Source organism: Ciconia boyciana, chromosome 8 (genome assembly GCF_034638445.1).
Source record: "Ciconia boyciana chromosome 8, ASM3463844v1, whole genome shotgun sequence".
Lineage (NCBI taxonomy): Eukaryota > Metazoa > Chordata > Aves > Ciconiiformes > Ciconiidae > Ciconia > Ciconia boyciana.
In genome coordinates, this window is record NC_132941.1 from 54,666,747 (window position 1) to 54,685,813 (window position 19,067).

A 19,067-nucleotide genomic window follows, 5' to 3' on the forward strand; every position below is an offset into this window, starting at 1 on the left:
AGTTCAAACCACCCTGAAAGTCCCTCAGGAAGACATCTAGGTGGGACAAACATTCCCAAACCATGTAAACAACAGCCACCAAAGAAGTGACTACTGTCCCAAGACTGGCTTTATGGCTTGTTCACCAATGTGGGAGAGTAGAAGAGGGAACCCAAGAGTAAGAGAAATTGCACACTCCAAAATTTCCCATTGCAACACCAGATACAAGGACCCTTGCTACAAAAAATTGCCCTGAACTACTTTACCATTGGATATGCCAGACATGCCTTCATCACCTTGAGATTTACGATATTCTTTCTAAACATCTCCTCTTACTGTTAAAAAAAAAAACTTCAGTTTGAGGAAGCTTACCTTTGTATTCACCAGTGGTTTACAGACGCCAAAAGAAAAGAGCATATGTTACCAAATTTCTTCAGCCACATTGATAAGCAGGGAAGAATACAAACTGTATTTAGGACAAGACTCAGGAAGATAATTGAATTCTGCAGGACAGACGTAGCCATCAACACTGGGAGCTCTTATTGGCCAGGAAGTGGAAATATGGCTAGTCTTGGCACAATGAAACTCTTACATTCCCACTTTTACATTCCAGACATTTACAATCCTTTGGGAAATTCCTGTGAATTAGGTCCCTGTCGTGGTTTAACCCCAGCTGGCAACTAAGCACCACGCAGCTGCTCGCTCACTCCCCCCCGGTAGGGGAGAGAATCAGAAGAGTAAAAGTGAGAAAACTCTTGGGTTGAGATAAAGCAAAAGCCACGCACACAAGCAAAACAAAACAAGGAAATTCATTCACCACTTCCAACGGGCAGGCAGGTGTTCAGCCATCTCCAGGAAAGCAGGGCTCCATCATGCGTAACAGTTACTTGGGAAGACAAACACCATAACTCTGAGTGTCTCCCCCTTCCTTCTCCTTCCCCAGCTTTATATGCTGAGCATGACATCATATGGTGTGGAATAGCCCTTGGGTCAGTTGGGGTCAGCTGTCCCAGCTCTATCCCCTCCCTACTTCTTGTGCACCTGGCAGAGCATGGGAAGCTGAAAAGTCCTTGATTTAGTATAAGCACTGCTCAGCAATAACGGAAACATCCCTGTATTATCAACACTGTTTTCAGCACAAATCCAAAACATAGCCCCATACTAGCTACTATGAAGAAAATTAACTCTATCCCAGCCAAAACCAGCACAGTCCCAGTTCTGCTTTACTGAGTTTCTTTTAAGAGCGAAGGAGATGTTTAACTCATGTCACCATTCCCAAATGTGATGTTGATCAACTACCCGAAAGAAATGGACAGCCAGGGCAAAATGTCTGGTGTTATATCTCTGCTTTTGAGCCTGAAGGAGCTTGAGCTCTGAGGGCTATCTTCTGAGGGCTGTGGCAAGGAGAGCGGGAAAAGGAATCTTGTTCTGTAGGGAAACAGAGAGGGACAAATGGAAAACTCTAGTGATTGTGTTGTCACCCCTGAAACACAAGGCCTCTTTTGCCTCCGTGAATGAAGGCTGTTGAGCTAGATCAGAGCCTGAACCATCTTCAACCACTGGACTTGTGCATAATGATTAACTCCTAGCTCATCTAAATAAAACCTTCAAATAAAACATCTCCTTTGGGTATTCAGAAAGGGAGATACCAGCTCAGCTAATTAGACATAGTTGTCATAGCAGCTGATCAGCAACCTACATTCATCACAGTGATTGGTACCAGCTGGGGAATTATTTCAAAATGAACCAGGGAATTAAGAAACCACACCTTTGGGACCTGCTGGAATAGAAGTCTTTGTCTGACAGAGCAAAAAACATGCAGGAAATGAAGCAGCAGCTAAAAGTAAAGTTTGCTTTAGAAAATTAGGAGTGAAGACAAGCAGAAGTGATTCTTGTTGCAATTGATAGACCATTTGATCTGCAGTGCTGGTGGGCAACTCAGTAGTAAAGAGTCTACTTTAGGGGAAGCACTGGTAACTAAGCATAATAAATTATTAATCCTAGAAAGTCAGCCTAGAGTGCAGCAAATGACAGCACTGGAACACAAACAGTAAGTAAATCATGTACACCCCTGCCTGGGGACTGGGACTAGATCTCTATTCTCTGTCTCCAGACAAACCCACTCCCAGTCTATTATTTCAACTAATGGAACAGTCTTTTTATGCTGAATGAGGACATTATTACTTGCCTACTCTCTGACTCTGGCAGAAAGGCAATACTAACAGTCCATCTTCCTTACTGTACCACTGGGCATTAATGCAGCTGATAGTGCTGACAAGTCCTGTCCAATTCAGAGGCTGGCAAGTTCAGCTCCTTGAGTGTAACTACCTCATTTTTGCAGGACTCTGTCAGTAGAAGTGTTATGCTGCCAGGCCTGTTCCTACAAAGAATCTAGGCCTCTTGGCAGTTTATCCTAAACTTTTTTTTTTTTTGCATTTAGACATTACAGAGTGATATTTAAGATATAGCTGAGTTTCTGAACAAACTGTTCTGTGAGCTCAGTGAATTAGCAGCAGCAAGCTTGGGCATTTTAGCAGACCTACTGCCAGCTCATGATCTGAGCAGATGAGATTCCTCTCCCACAGGCCTCTGCCACAGCTGTACAGCAATGTTACAGCCACATACCGGGCACAGCTGGTGACTTAAAAATCAGGGCAACCACCTGCACCCACTACAGATACCCACAGAGCAAGACAGAGGCCATGGCACCCTGCTGCAGAGGAGCAGGAGCTAGGCTTGGACAGGAGAGTCTAACTAAACTGTGGGATGCCTGATGATTTTTTTCCTTTTTGTCTCCTAGAAAGGGCACAGTGATCCCAATAACACATCAGCAAGGACAACAGCCTTAGCTGGCCGTTGATCAAATGTACCCACCTGCACCCATTTAATTTCTCTGACACAGCACAGCAGCTGCCAATCAGATACTGAAAAAAAGAGTCCTTTAGCCTCAGTCAAATTCTTCCTTAGAATTTACCTCTGCCTTAGCATCTCCAATCCCTTGGACAATAAGCCTATTCATACTATTGAGGCAACTGAGTTTGATTCTCCAGAGAGCCCTCTGGGTTCACTAATCTCTGTTATTAACTTTATTCCCTATTCACACACTTCAAATCTCTCCTAGGAATCAGATGCCAACAGCAGATGGTGTGAACTCCTCCGAGAAGTAGGGCAGCAGCAAGCTGTGAGTCACTGCCTGGTATGCCAGCAACACTTCCTTCTCCACTGCATTGGGCTCACCTGTCTGCTGTATCCACCTGACTTGCTAGATACTCAGCTGCAAAAGTCCTAGTGCAAGGGCTGCTTTCATAGGAGGTACATTACTGGTAGGTGTCCAAACAAACAGAAAGGAGCATACCATTTTACAAATAATAATTCAATTTATAAGAACTTTGTGTACTTATGGATGGCACAGAAAAGACAAAACAAAGCAGAAAACAACATTCTGTCTCTTTGGATAGGAAAAAACTGGTAATGAGTCTGATCCAAAGCATACTGAAATCTGTACAAGCCTTTCCACAAGACTTAATGACAGTTTACAGGAGAGTCTGTATAATTGTCATATATAATTACATAAAAGCCTGTTAGAGGTTTCGTGATTGAGAAGACAAATGTTTATGACATCTGCATTCAGCAAGGTTCTGGGCTCTTATGTGATGTTACATAATACATTTGTATTTTCTTATGTAGCTTTCAGAGTAAGACATAAAACTTCTTGAAACTAACAAAGGAAAGGACAGAAGCAGGGAAGCCAGAGAAGCAGCATTTTAGGAAGGAAAGGAAGGGACAAACCTATGTGGGAGAACAGGATGACAATGCCCAGTGAGATATTGTTAAGACATGTACATGATGACTGTCAAGTGTAACACATGTAAATTAAGGCTCTAAGGCATCTGAGATGTTGCTGATTCACTTGGCATCCTCTCCCCCTTCCTGGATGAATTTGATCTCATTAAGTGCAGCTGGAAGACATCAGTTCCCATGTGAAATAAAACAGGTGCCAAAATGAATGGAATTATGCAGCCAGATTTACACCACACATCTCATGTGTACTTTCCCTATGTGCCAGACTGAGCTATGACCTTTTTTTATGTTTTCCAAAGTAATAGAAATCCTTCCATCAAGACTAGATCCTTAAAGTTACTAACATAAGTATCAATGCTCAATCTTTAAGTAGACGGGGGGAGTTCCTGCATAAGGGCAGGTAGACACGGTGAGTGTTGGTATCATTCCATGTGTGGCATTACCTGGAGCCACTAAAAGTAATGCTGGCAATAACTACATGATTCCCCTTTTCCCCAGGTTCCCTCTCCATCAGTGAATAGATATTTTGCAGCCAGCAGAGGCTGACTCATCCTATCAGATGGTGAACGTCTAGGCTTTACAGAAGCTAACACTGCCTTTCAGATTTCATTCTCAGAACAGAGATGACACAGCTTGCTAGAATTTTATCTCCCTCTGCTTTTTCCTTTCTGACCAAGATTTCTGCAGATACTTTGGGGGGGGCTCTTTCTCATGGGAAGTTGATCTATCAAACAGGGAAGGAGGAGGTAGATTCAATTCTCTACATCACATTCAACCAGTGCAGTCGTCACTAGGTTCATTCAGAAAATTAAACTAATCAACAAGCCAATAAGGTCCCCATTGTAGGTTCAGGCACACTAATTAAATAGGAGTCACATGTCCCAAGTAGCTGGGTCTTCAGAGTCAAGGTCATTGCCACCTCTCTGAGGAGAAAAATATTTCTGAGGTGGTAGGAACAATATGGCCAGCCTGGAAGCAATACAGAGCTGAAGATCATCCAGGACCACCACCACTTTATTCTTCCATACTTCCATTTTCTAGTAAGCAGCATGGTACAAATCTATACAGCACAAGTTTACTAAAGAACCAGAATTTTTCCTTACTGCTTAATGGAGCTTTCCAAAGTCATCCCTTTTACTTTGTCCATTCATTAAAAGGATAAGGCAATGCTTAAAGAGCAATCAATAAAACCCAAAAGACAGTCTGTTCTCCATCTGCCATATGGAGCTCCTTGCCCCAAAGGCTACACGCAAATGCAATTTCGATCATTTACTTCTTTTTCATTTCCATAGGGCACTCCATCCAACATGGGGAGTGGCAAGTTCATTTTATAAGATAAAATACAGCTGGATGAATTTGCTTTCATCACAGAGCAAGACTTCACATATATAAAGAGGTGTAGGGAAAAGAAACTGGATGGCTAAAGGCACGGAAAACTTCTCACTTCTCAAGCATTAATTCAGCTCTCACTGCAGTTGACACAGGCCAACAACCACCTGGTGCTTTCCAGCTGTCCACCATTCTGGATGCTAAAAGTTTATATTGGATAAAATGATGGATACATTCTGAGAAGGGAAAATAACCCCCACATAAACACACCCACCAAGGGCTAATAAATACCTCTATTAAACACTTCTGCTGTTTTATAAAGTCCTGGAGCCAGAAGTCACTATTAGCTGGAAGGCTACATCACGAAAGTATCACACATGCTTAACCTCGTTCTTACACCCTTTCTTCTTTATCTGCTGCAGGTTCACATTGAAGACAAGGTACTGGAACAAGCAGATCTTTGATTTGATCCAAAATAGCCCTTCGTACAACTGAAGAGGACCTCCCTTAGTCAATGATCCATTCTTACTGACTTGATGGGATTACATAAAATAAAAAAGGCTAGAGTGCTAGCTGTTATAACAGGAGTAAATATCCTCAGACCTTCCCGCAGCTAAATGAGAAACACTTGGTTTTTGGATTTAGTTTGGAAGAAAGTTGCAACATGCAGCTTGTCTGTCTCTGGAATGCATTTCATGAATAATTCTAGGTCTTTCATTTTCTCCTGTACCAAACTAACAAAAAAAAAATAAATTTCCCTTTTTTCAGAGCACTAACCATTATTCCAGGAGTTACTGCACATCAGAGATAATCCACACACATAAAACTAGGCTATTATATCCCTATACAAGTTTTTTTTCAAGCCATTTCAACAGAAATTCTGCAAATTAACAAGCCTTGTTTACTCCAAGAGGTTTATTCCATCTTCTTTCTAAACCAATTGGCTCAGCAGGTTTCTTCTGAAACAATAAAGAGCAACTGAATGTAAGAGAAGCCAACGGCCAAACCCAATGCCTTTTTAATTACGTTAATAGAGGGGCTGGACAATGAATTTATACTTATTACAATACTGACCATTATTTTCTAATGGGACATAGATTGAATAGACTTTATAGCTACACTTACTGGCTTTTCAGCCACCTTTTCTGTTTACTTTGCATTTTGGTAATGCTAAAAATCTAGAGTGGTAATAGCAACTATCAAAATAATATCAATAGTAAGAAGACAAGCCTAACAAGAAGGGTGATACTGCTTTTATATCAGTGGCCAGAAGTCATTTGTGGAGCAGATCAACAGCTAGTGGAAAGTGGTGCAGTTTGACACAGGTCAGTGAATTAATACCAGTTTCTAAAAGCAGAAGAGCTGACTCCTCATGCAACCCCCCTCTCATCTTAACCGGGTCTACTCTTCTTCACTTCAAAAACTAGATTTCCTTCCCCACTTCTCTTCGGTACTTGTTATTTTTTACCTGGCCTGAGCAATCTTTTGCCCACCTTATTCCACTACTCATTATATATTTTATTTCCTTTGTTTCACCTCCCAAGTCACTATTCTTACAAATAGACACCAAATTTGGTTAATTTGCAATTTCAAGCACTTGCTATATGCGTGACCTTAGGGGGATGTTTCAGATCCGTTTAATTTTATGTCTATTCTTTAATTCAAATCAATATTTCACCAAGTTCGCCTTGTGCCGAATTGGGTAATTTGGAATGACTTAATGTAAAATAATTATCTTACCAAAATGGAAATGAGCAAATTATGCTATGAGATGCAACTACCTCACAATAGCAACACTTGCATTGAATACATTTACCTATACAGAGTTCTGTGCTACCACAACATCAGGGTAGGCATCTCATATCAGAGCAGAAGTTCATTTAGCTCAGTACCCTGTCTCTGATGGTGGTTAACAACAGATATCTGTGTAAGACCTCAGGACCCATGAATTCATATTTCCTCTAAACGCTCTCCCAGCCTCCAACGGTTGGGATTATGTGACTTTCTGGGCCACAGATGGCATCCTTTGTAGGCATATTTAGACTGTTTCTGGAGCATAGAAACATCCTAAACAGTGCAATGCACTGTTGCACTTTCCATTTATCTTTCAATTCTGCCCAGAAATCCCATCCTGGGTGCAGAGTTTTGTTGAAAACTGGACATTGTCACAGAAAGTTTTTCATGCCAAATCAGTATCTTAAAATAAACATTTTGTAGTTTTAATTTCTTTACAAATTCAACTCCTGGCTCCTTAACTTATATAGCCATTGATCAAAGCAGTCCATTTTGGCCCCTTCACAATGGGACATGATGTTCAGTTCTCTGTCTATTCCAGCTCCTATGCACTGTCTGATCACAGCTCTTCAGCATGCTGTAAGTGGATTGCATATAGTACTGTAAGTACAACCTTCAGCCCTTTTCCTACTATTATGCTTTGTGGGACTAAAACATATTTCTTCAAGTGAGCTCAGCTAAGTAATCCATTTGCTCACAGTGACTACCTCAGGTCTCTTTATGATTCACTACCCTGCCTGTCTTAAAACTTGGAAATTATACCAGATTTATTACCAGACTAATGGCGAAAATGCCCTATATCACTGCACCTAGAACTAACCTTGCAGAATGTCATTAGAGATATCTTGCCAGGAGAGGATTCCTTGCAGCTGACTTTTGATACACATGAATTTGCTGATTCTTGGTTATGCCTAACCAAATATTTCATCATCTAATAGCCACAAACCCATACAGCAACAGAACACAAATCTCCCAACCTCAGCCAGTACCCTGTTCTCTGAACCATGCAGCTCTCTTGTGTCACAGTAAGTTCATTCATACTCCTACTCACTTAGATCACAAATTGGGCTGATTAACTCACAAGGAAACACTAAATAAGTAGAATCCTGTTCTGAATCCAGAGCCCTTCTGCACCAATCAAACAAATTACTGTGTTGAGGAAGAAAAATCAGGAGATTGAAAATAACTCCTCCAAGTCTCTCCTAAGACTACATTTGGCTTCCAAACACTGTTGTGCATCATCTTAATAAAGCACTTAGGGAAATAAATCAAAGGCTATTAAAACACTTGTGACATCACACTTGCTTCTTTGAGTAACATCCACATCTTGAATTTATAGTACATGTGTGCTGAGTAGGTGGTGGACTTCAAAGAAAAAATAAAAAATGTGTTGGCTTCTTCTTCCTTTGGCTCCTTTACCAGAGATAAAGTAGACTGGGATTGTAATGTACTTTTCTCACAAAAGAGTTAGCATTGTGAAAGCTGTTAACATACAAAGAGAGATTACAAAGAATAAGACCATTTACCTTTGAAAAGGGAACACTTAGAAGGGAAATTTACTGAGGTCTTTAAGTTTCTTTCTTACTACTTTCATCGTGACTAGCGTCTAAATTTTATGCTGCCTCATAACAATAGAGCACGTTGTCACTCGAGCATTGGCAGGGAAGTGAAGAGAAATTATATTTCCACAGTGCCTGTAGTCAGTGCACACTGCTCACAGCAAAACGAGGTCAGAGTCTTTCAAGACACAGATGTGCTTACTGGAAAGGGACAATAATTTAATAGTTTATAGTATGTATAACTTACATTTTTAACTAGGTATTAACATTAATATGGCATGTCATCAAAACTCATGTTCCGGGGCATAAGCTGATTTCTCTAGCGGGGCAAGAAAGAAAAATTATCCCAAAGGTGGTAGGTTTCTTATTGAGAGTTAACACTGATAATAGCTGTAATTTATTGGGCACTGCTGGAGGCAGGCTAGGAAAAAAAAAAAAACAGACCACCTTTTGAAGGTTCTAGCAAGGAAAACTCATTTTGAGGAAGAACTGTGCAAAAACTTCCATGTTCTTACCTACTCCATAGTATGGAAGGGTGTTGCTTCCACTTAGGCAGTGCTACCATGGAGTAAGGAGGAAAAAAGCTGCAGTTCTGCCTCCCTCACCTCCCACAAACCACAAGAACAGAGGACCTGAGAAGTTACAAACACAATTAGGAAAAAAGGTTTTTCATATCTTCATAAAGAAACAACTATTACAAGTGAGGTTCATAAAGATTTCATTTTGCTGCTACCTCTAGTGCTTCTCCCATCTAATAGCTCTTCCCAGCAATGCCACACAATCCAAGGTCATAAAACATCTTCTGTGTTGATTTTCCTTCCTTTAAAAGAGAACTGACTATTTAAAAGGAATGGGTTTCCATCTCATGTCTCACCTTTTGCAAGGATTAACCTCTGTTCAGGCAGAATCCAAACTAAAGATGTCATAAATTGACCCAAATATGACAGTCCACCCTGCCTACAAAGATATCCAAGAGTTTCTCAAGGTCCTGTTAGGTATTGGATGAGGATATACCAGAAGTTTGGCTTGGTAAAGCATAGGCCAAATCTCTGTTAGGCTTCAGCCATGGGTGGAGACTGCAGGCTTATGCAGCTGTGTTTCCACTCTAACTCTTCCAGGACTGGTTTTTATTAGCCAGTTTCATCCAAAACTCTCAGTTCATTTACTGCAAATGGACGAGTAACAGAACCCCATTAGCCACACATGCAATGGTGAAGAAGCTTGCCTAAAGCTGTATGTAGGAAGGCTGGGACTCACAGGTGTAGTTCTCATTCCACAGCTCTAAACAGGAGATACGTTGCTTCCTACAAACAAGGACAGAAATAGAGAAGACCCAAAATGTGTGGTTTCCAGCCTCCTGGATTGATCATTCAGAGCTGAGACAGCCTGGGACAATGTAAACACACCCAAACTATCAGTAAGAACACAATGACTTACTGGTAAAGCACAACAGGAGCTTAGACCTGCTTACAGCTTCCTTTTATCCTCCTGTCTTACAGAAGGGTTATTTAGCACACAGTTCTTCTGGCTTTCTGTTTCCCTTTTAGCTTATTTTAAAAAGGTTTTGTATTCAAATGTAAAGGCACAACGCTGTCCCACTTTTGATTGCAGTCCCTTTTTCCCCAGGGGTTGCATTGCCCATCAGACTGGCAGCTGAGTGCTGTGCAGATTTTAAAGCCTGCAGCTTAACAAAAAATCTCTCAGGGACTTAAGACCAGCAGTCACAGCCTGCTGGGGAAGACTGGCAGCTTTTAATCAGTGACAAGGAACCTGCCATCTCCTCAGCCTTCCTTCTAGTGTCTGTGTCCTTTCCACCTATCTGTGTTTCTCCCTTATATATGGGAAATACCTGGTTCCCAGTTAACTGAGGCGGTATCTCCTCTCCTCCTGTTCTGTCCCTAGGAGAGAGAGCAACTTTGTAGCATTACCACCACGAAAGAGCAAAAACCTCCAGTTTCATTAAAGTAAACAGAATTTGCTTTTGTTCATTAGCAGAACAGAAAGAAGCTGTTTTTTTGTCAGTTGCTAGACAGTGTAATCATGTAAGCCAACAATCAACATTCAGCTGGTTTGCAGGAAAGCCAGGCTCAAGGCTCTGCTTTGCCTGATCAGAGCTGTGATCCAAACCTCAGCCTTCAGTATGACAAAGCAGCATCTACTCATTCAGTTCACAGAGGAATCCATCCCATTCTGATTGCCCTTCCATCCCATCCTGATTTATCTTTCCAGCCAAGATACTTTAAGCAATGAAGAAAAAAGCTCTCAGGAACTGAGTGTGAAGAATCTATGTTTGGGCTTTCCTATCTGTACAGCTGTTGGAGCCATTCAATTTTCTCTTCACCATGTGAAAACCAGGAAGTGGGGCTTTCTCCCACCACAGAAAAGCGGAGATTGTGAGCAGTCACCTGAGTCCAGGAGCTCAGGCTTGAAGGAAAAACAGAAGGAAATGAATGGGAACACATACACAGATATGTACACAGAGTCTGGAAATACAGCAGTAAAAGCAAATTAGTAGAACTAACAACACTGTCTTTCTGCAAGAATTTTGCCTTGGGGAAGACTGGATATCAGTCTCTCTCTGTCTCTCCTTATGAAGACATTTAATACACAATACATGTGGCATCTCTGAATTTCTATTACTTTTCAACTCAGCATCTCTCATAGATACACTATCTATCTAGATTGCAAGATCATTGAAAAGAGGTTTTATCTTCACACCCAACTATACAGCACACAGTAAAATACATGCTAGGGACATTCATGCAACTTCCTTACAGAAGAAACTCATTTAAGGGTAGGGGGAAATAATGGGTGAAAGAAAGAAGGAAGGCTTTTTACCTTGCGTTGGCAAAGCACACTATCGGTTTAGAGTGCATGACAATTGATGTTCATAATCGACAGGACACATCTTCAGCCACCACTTAATGCATCTCACCAGTGAAATTACTCTGTGCAATAGCAGGGGGAGGCTGCCAGCCAGGGTAGAAAAGTTCCTGAATCCCCGCATGCTTGCTCCAAGCCTTCATAAGTGGACGTCAAACTGCAGACTAATTCCCTGCTCACCAGGAATCGAGTCTCCCTCAAGTTGTCCCTGTCATACAAGCACAAACTTTCTCAATGCTGAGTGCACATAAGCCCTCAGCAGTATATCCTAATGACAAGAGGCAAAATTAACCCTTTGCCTCTTGTCAATTCTTTGCCCTAATTTCTCCAGCTCCCTGCAAAGCACGGTATTCACTAACAATTCTGGTGCGCACACACACAGATCTGGAGTCTCACCCAGTGGCCCTGGGCCTTCCTGAAGGACTCTGGGCCTTCCTAATGAACAGCTCATGCATTGATGTCCTACTTTTTTTTTCCCCACTCACTAAGCTTCTGACACAGGAAAGAAAAGCCCGCTGCTGCTGAGAACTATGTTGTGCTCCAAGGCACAGGAGCTGCTGGCAGGATCACACTCAAAAGTGGGCTTTGCTATCACTATTGACGACATAAGTTGATTAATTGTGGGCTTTATTTCTCATTTTCTGTTTTGTCCAATTATTATTTGGCAGGTTAGAGAAATCAAAAAAAGGACACTTCCAAGCAAGCCACTATGTTTTGGTTTAAACAGTAGTCAGCTTATGCTTCACAAACATACCATTGATATATATTTAAATATGCATTTTTACAGCACATAGTTTCCAGATGTTTCACTACGTCCTTCAAAAGAGACGTATTGACACACCTCTGGCTCTTTCTGTACCAACAATAAACTTTGAATGTTTGCCTGGATAATTCCCAAGGTGCACATGCAGAAATATTTGGGACCTGGATCTGAAGACCTTAGAGTTCAGATCTCAAGCTAGTATAACTCACTCAACTGGAGTAATTTTTTGTTTACGCAAGCTCAACCCCAAATACATTCTTTCCTTTTTGTGATTAGTGGAGGATATCTCCCTCTGAAAAGATAAGTACAATTTTACACAGCTTTGCAAAAGGAAGGGTGAGTGCATAGATATAAAAGGGATGGAAATATCAGAACATAAAGGGTGTTTTGCTTTCTGTTTATGAACTGGTAACTACTGTGTTGTTTGTCTTTCCTCTTACATATCAGCTCCAGTCTAGCTTGTCTGCAGTTATTACACAGCCACAACAGACAGATGAACCCCATGGACCAGAACCAGAGATAGTTCTGCTATGTTTTACCAATATCATTTGCACAAACAGGTACAGTCTAGGAAACAGATGTGCAAGTTCATCTTCTAATTTGCAGAAAAGAATGACAAACTGCATTTAAACGTTGTATGTCTATAAAGCGGCATGAACATTGTGCATCTGTTATTTACAGTATATTGATAATACATTATATTGTCATATTAATATTCATTATCTTTATTTACATGGTTTTTCATGCAGAAAATGGATTGGGGTTCTTTTTGATTTACTTGATAACACTCCTACATTTCATGACTGGCTGCAACAGAGAACACATTTTTAATATGCTTAATAAATTTGCATCATCATTAGTGCTGAATATTTTATCCACACAGACCAGGCAACGAGGAGCACATCACTAAATCCTCAACCAAATCTGATCCTTCAAAGTATCAGGGTATGATTCTTCAAGCTATGTCCAGGCAGAACTTACTTGAGGTTGATTAAACAAAGACAGATGTTATGCCACAAAATGAAAGGGTTATACTGGCCCTCATTCTTCAGGAAAAGTAAGAATGTGGTAAAATTCAATAGGATTTAAGTTTCCTGCTAAATTAGCATCTATTTAAGCATCTTCTGTGGGTTGTTTCCTAGGTAGGTCTTTTTTGGGTTTTTTGGGTGGGTTTTTTGTTTGATTGGCTGGTTGTTCCCCCCCCTCCCCCCCCTCAGCTTTATTGGAGCTCTTTTTGATAGCAGGCAAAACATGCCAGGGAACTTTGGAAACCAACTGGAAGAGCTGACTGTGCTAGAAGTTTTTATTACTGTTGGTCACCATGGTAAAATGAGCCCCCTGGTGTAAAAAATTGATAGCTCTAGAAACTGCTAGGTCCCTAGGGGTCCTGATGGCTGAATAGAGTGTCCCATCACACAGGAAAAAGGCTGCACTCAGCTCCACACTCAGTCAGTACACGAAATCCATGTTCTAAGCCTGCTTCCAGTGCAAGCAGATCTCCCGCTGCGATCAAACCATAAAAAGATACTGCTTCCTACATGAATAGCTGAGTGTGCAAACTCATTCTTCCTTCCCCCCCAGATGCCCTCCAGCATCCATACACAGAGCAGTCAGTGGTTCTTATGTTTGCAGGAGCGAAAATGAAAAAAAAAAAAATTAAAATAAAAGACACAATGAAATGTCATTGTTACAATTTCACTAAATGCCCATGGGAGACAACGTAGCAGCATTTATCAAGCTCTGATACTCAGTTAAGAGAAGTGACTTACATACACTGAGCAACTGAAGCACCATATTTATAGATAAAAGCATTTCAAATAGTCCTTTTCAAGTTCCCCTTTCCCACAAAACTGCTGGTTGAAGTGTGCTTAATGAGACTTTCCTTCCCCTCATTTTGCCAGTTCCTGTCATATGGATTTGCTTCTCCTACCTACTTCAGCTAAAAGACCCTAATCTGCTGTTGCAGAGCACACTGTGTCACTAAGCCACAAGTCATGACCTTATTAATGTGGCTCAGCAGGTAGAAAATAAATGTGAAGTGAGAACAGCCCCTCTGCAAAACAGAAGTAAGGAACCAGCATAAAATGTGCAGGAGAATGATAAATACAATAACAGACATATCCTGAAAGTTCCCATCAAAGGAAGTAAGCAAATACAATCTTTCAAGTCTCCTGTTGCAAGAACTCTCTACACATCACATCTTACCCAACACATCAATAATACTGAAGATGATATGGGTGGCTATAGCTCCCATCTGTAGAGGGGGCATTCTTACACAGCAAGGAGCCAGAAAATTGCATGCAGAAACATAAATATGTGAGGCTTCAAAGCATCTATAGTTTATAACCACATAGCTGGGGTCAACTCACAGCCAAGACTTTTCAAGCAACAGGATTCAAGGGAGAGAAAGATGTCTAACAGAGGTCATCTGGCTAATATTGCAAGGTTGTATTCAGATATGATCTTCAATCTACATCTACCTCTCTCCCTGAGGCTTCTATCCCTAGAGCAGCTGCAAGAGAAAAGAACACATTCCTGTTGGCCATTGCTCCTTTTCAGTATCTGACATACTAATGCAAACCCATCTCCAACAGTAAGTGCTTTCACTGAAACACTCCCATGCATAATGGTGATTATGGGACTACCCAAGATACAGACATAACACAATGGTACTCAGACCTCAGTACCAAGTACCTTGGTCTACCTTAGCCCAATAACTTGTCTCCAGAAGTGGCTGAGAGTAGAAGAGGATAAGAACACAGTAAGGACAGTGAATTCTTTATTCCATCAAGTTGCCCCATGGAATAAATGAAGGTTATTCCTATACTGAGAAGCGGAGATGCTCTGAGGGATCTGATTCTTCTCTGGCATACATACCCAATTTCCCTTCTTGAAAGGGCAGAGTTGCAGGGTGATGTGCATTGGTGGTGTTGGAAGGTGGGGATGAGTAAACTGATGGAGAGGTTAAAACACTAGTTCAAGGTTAAACAAAAAGGCCATGAAAAAGCTAGAAACAGAGCCTTGGAGTTCTGAGAATTTTTATCTTGCTGTGACTTCTGTAATACTTATCACCAGGCAATCTTCAAAATATTGCAGATGCCAGTTAGCTAAATCCATTCTAAGCTCTCCAGGAAAAAAGGGGAAAAAAAAAAAAAGGCAACTATTAACATCCCCTGCTTTACATATGGGAAGTTAAAGCTAGATCTATATGAGGCATTGGTATTTTTTTGAGTCCTTGACATTCCTTTATGGCATATGTGCTAAAGCGTCCTTACTACAGAAACCAGGAGCAGTGAAGGACAGGCTGGAAGCATTAAGCAATCCTGAACTGGGGAGCTCAGAGTTCAAGCACAGTGTTGGAGTGTAGGAGTATCATCAATAACTTCCAGAACCAACAAAGCAACAGATTGCGATTTAGAATATAAATGCTCCCAAACCAAGCAAACTCTACATCTTCCTACTTTTTGGCTGAAAATCAAAGGTTAATTACTGCTATTTTTACAGCAAGTTCCATGAAATTACTCATTCCTGACCAAATACAGAGCTATAAGGTGGCAAAGAGGTGAATGGCAGCACTCATTGCTTGTCAGCCTCTCAAGGCCCTGAGGGAACGTGTCCTGCATGCACATATTTCCAGAGCATCATATTTACACAAACAGAAAAAAGATTAGTCCTCCTCCACAGCTGTCTGCAAGCTCATGGATACCATAGTCACTATTCTGACATTTTTATTTATTAGAAACATAAGCTTATCTTACTCCAGTGGTAAAAAACATCTTCTCCTAACTCTCACAGCTTAATCCTCTTTGTGATCTGAGAGATATCTAGGAGAGGAAGAGAAATAAATCCAATACACTCAGTTAATTGCTCAGTGACAGATAATCTTTTCTCCTCCATTTTCTTCCTCTTCTATAAAAAGAATAACAAAAAGTAAATAAAAATCTCTCAACTAAAACTGTAGAAAAAGTCTGCTGAGAGGATAACAGCGTAATTAAAGTCTGGCCCAGCCTGATGCAAAATCTCATTTACCGTGTACAGAAGCAGCAGCTCACTTGCCATCAAAAGCTTGGTGAGCACAGAGCCTTAGCACTCTAGAAGATTGTATAGATTCTCCCTGTCTCTTTTCTCTTACTGTATTTCATCCCTTCATGTCTGTCACCAGTGGTCTCTTAATTCATCGGTAGTTTTAGAAGGGCGAACTCCGTTAGTGCTGCAGCCAGCTGTAGTTAAACTGGCTGAAGAATTACAAAGAAATGCCATCCTAGCAGGTAGTAGTGTGTTTATAAAGAAGACAGATTCATATCTTGTAGGTGATGGCATAGTTGTGTTATAGATGGTTACAGTCCCATCAGTCACAAGACTGCTTAAATCACCCAACTACACCTTCAAATGACAGATGTGCTTATAACCAGCTGTAGCATAAATGACTCACGTCTGTGACATGCTTCTAAACAGCCCCTCATCATTCATCAACCTTTTAAGAATGCACTCTGCACAGGAGGCAAGAGTGGTATTTCTTTGTCATGTATTCAAGGCAGATTCCTCTTCAGTTGTGGGTATCTGCAGAACTACCTGTCTTTCTCCTCTGTCCTTCAGAAACAGAACTCTTGACATCAGAAATCAAACCAGACACGAGATCACGCTTTCTTCCATTCCCCAGCATCAAACCTAGAGGCATGAAATAAATTAAAGTGCAAGATAGGTTTCTCCCCTTCTCTCAATTCTATTTTTTTCTATCCTTTTTAAACAAGCAGGGAGATTTAAATTAACATGTCACTTAAGCAGCCAGGAGGAGCAACAGCTAATAACCTCTCTGTCAGGTGCATTAAATAATAAGACATGCCCATCTTGTCATTTCTTTCTACCATACTAAGAACAGAGAAGCTGTCCTGGGATCTTCACAGGGTTATTTATTAGTGACCTAAAGGCATGCCTGAGTGGGGATCTAATAGCAGAGCCAGACTCAGAACAGAGCTTAATGTAACCACGTGAGGCTTATGTAAGGCAACAGAATCGAGGTATGACAAAGAAGTGCACTGGCAACTTTCAGAGCAGTCATGAGCACTGAAGAGACGATCAAGAATAATGGAGCACTGCAAGCTTTTGCCCAGGGATTCTGGATGGTTGGCCATGCAACTGTAACCAAGTCCTGACAAGTAACATGTGCCAAGGGAACCTGAAGCTGATGGGTTCAAAGAAAGACAAGTGGTTCCTCAAATAATCTATGGAACTCCTTGCTGTAAGATGTACTAAAGGTACTAAAAATTTTAACACACTCCAAGAGATATTAACAAAGTTAGCTCATGGGATATTAATCCCCTGGTATATACTAAAACCAAAAAAATTATTCAGACCCTGACAGATCTTAAACTGAAGGTTGAGGAAGGACCCTCAACTTCAACCCTAAGAATGCTAGGAGAATACTAGGAGGAAGTGTCAGATATGATAATGCTGTTCATATAAGCTTTCTTAGACTGCTTGTTGGTAATAGGATACTGGGCTAGAGAAAACAATCAGACTATTACTATGATGCTAATCACGTTCTGACATTAAGACTGTCTGAAGTCCAGAGAAGTGCACTGCACTCACTGGTTCTAGCACTGCTACATTGCCAAAGCCCCAGCTTCTGGTACATCCTCCAGTGACATCCCCACAGTCCTCTCTCTTTTAACCAGGGTAAAACTTATGCCATTGTCACATGTTCCACAGAAACCAGTTCTGAAACAGACAACAACATAAGGTCATCAGCAAAATTTTGTGCCCACATTCATACACTTCAACAAGTAGTGTGTTTTCCACTCTGATGCGGCTGTCCTCTTTTCAGTCCTAAACCAGTATCTCAACACAATCCTGCATCGCATCACATGAGTAAAGTAGTTCTTCAGCAATGGGGAAGGATGTGTTTCCACATTGTGAAACACCATACCTTCCTCCATGACTGATGAAACAGACATGAATATTTCCTAGGGTGAAATGACTGACGGTAGTAAGAGGAAATTAAAAAAAATATATATTTCATATTTATGAATATTCTTTCTCAAAACCATTGAGAAATGAAACACTCCAGGCCAAACCCCCTTCAGAAAAGCATTGCCAAAGCCACAGTCCTGAAAGGCCCTTTGCTATAGTGTGCACACCATAGTAAAGAGCAAAATAAGATCATTTTTGATCTCAAGCCATAGCAGCAAGGTATATGAAATGGAAAGATCTGATTATCCTTCCACAGCAGGATGAGAAAGCATTTATCCAACCCCACAAAATACTAATACTTTTGAGTGTTCCTATTGCTGTTCACAACAAATCCTAGAAGTTTTGTATTTCTTTAGGTTTTCTGTTTTGGGGGGCTTTTTGTTTGTTTTATTTCTTCAGGCCAGTGGGTAGAGTACTAGCCTGAGTTCAGAATATACTCCATGTCAAATCCCTCCTCTGTCATTCTCTTAAAACCCTGCTGCTCAGTTCCTTGAACAGAAAGAAGTTTTTTTCTACTTCTGACCCAAAATTCTTCCTTGGAAACAAAAAAAACTTTCCTAATCAAGTTTATAAAAACACGTTCATCCTAACAAGAAGTTTTAGCTTCAAATACCCAAAGTTTTCTTGTATCAAGACGGTAGCCTGTCCACCTCCATCAATGACCTGTATACAAAATCCCTAGACTTTCCACCAAAGTTTCACAGATGGAACCATGAGAAAACCTCCCTTTCATCTGTTACAGCTCAAAGTACCACTAGGGACAGGTGAAGTAAACGCCCCTTAGATCCATTTTTCAGAAAGATAAAAACAGGCACCATCTGCTCTCATTGAATCCGAATAACAGCCTTAAGAAATAGACCATGGCCCAACTCTTTCATTTGTTTCACAGAGTGCATGATATGCTTTGAAATCATGAAAGTATCAAGGCGTTCCCTATAAATCAGTCTAGTAAGTCAGCATCACACAAGTGAAAATCAATTATCTGGGTC

The 19,067-nt window shown here is 40.9% G+C and overlaps 1 protein-coding gene across 2 annotated transcripts in view; it reads right to left on the minus strand.

The window, feature by feature from the left end:
• SORCS1 (sortilin related VPS10 domain containing receptor 1) overlaps window positions 1–19,067 on the minus strand; it is a 307,612-nt gene that overhangs the window by 191,631 nt on the left and 96,914 nt on the right. The gene's annotated exons all lie outside the window — the stretch shown is intronic.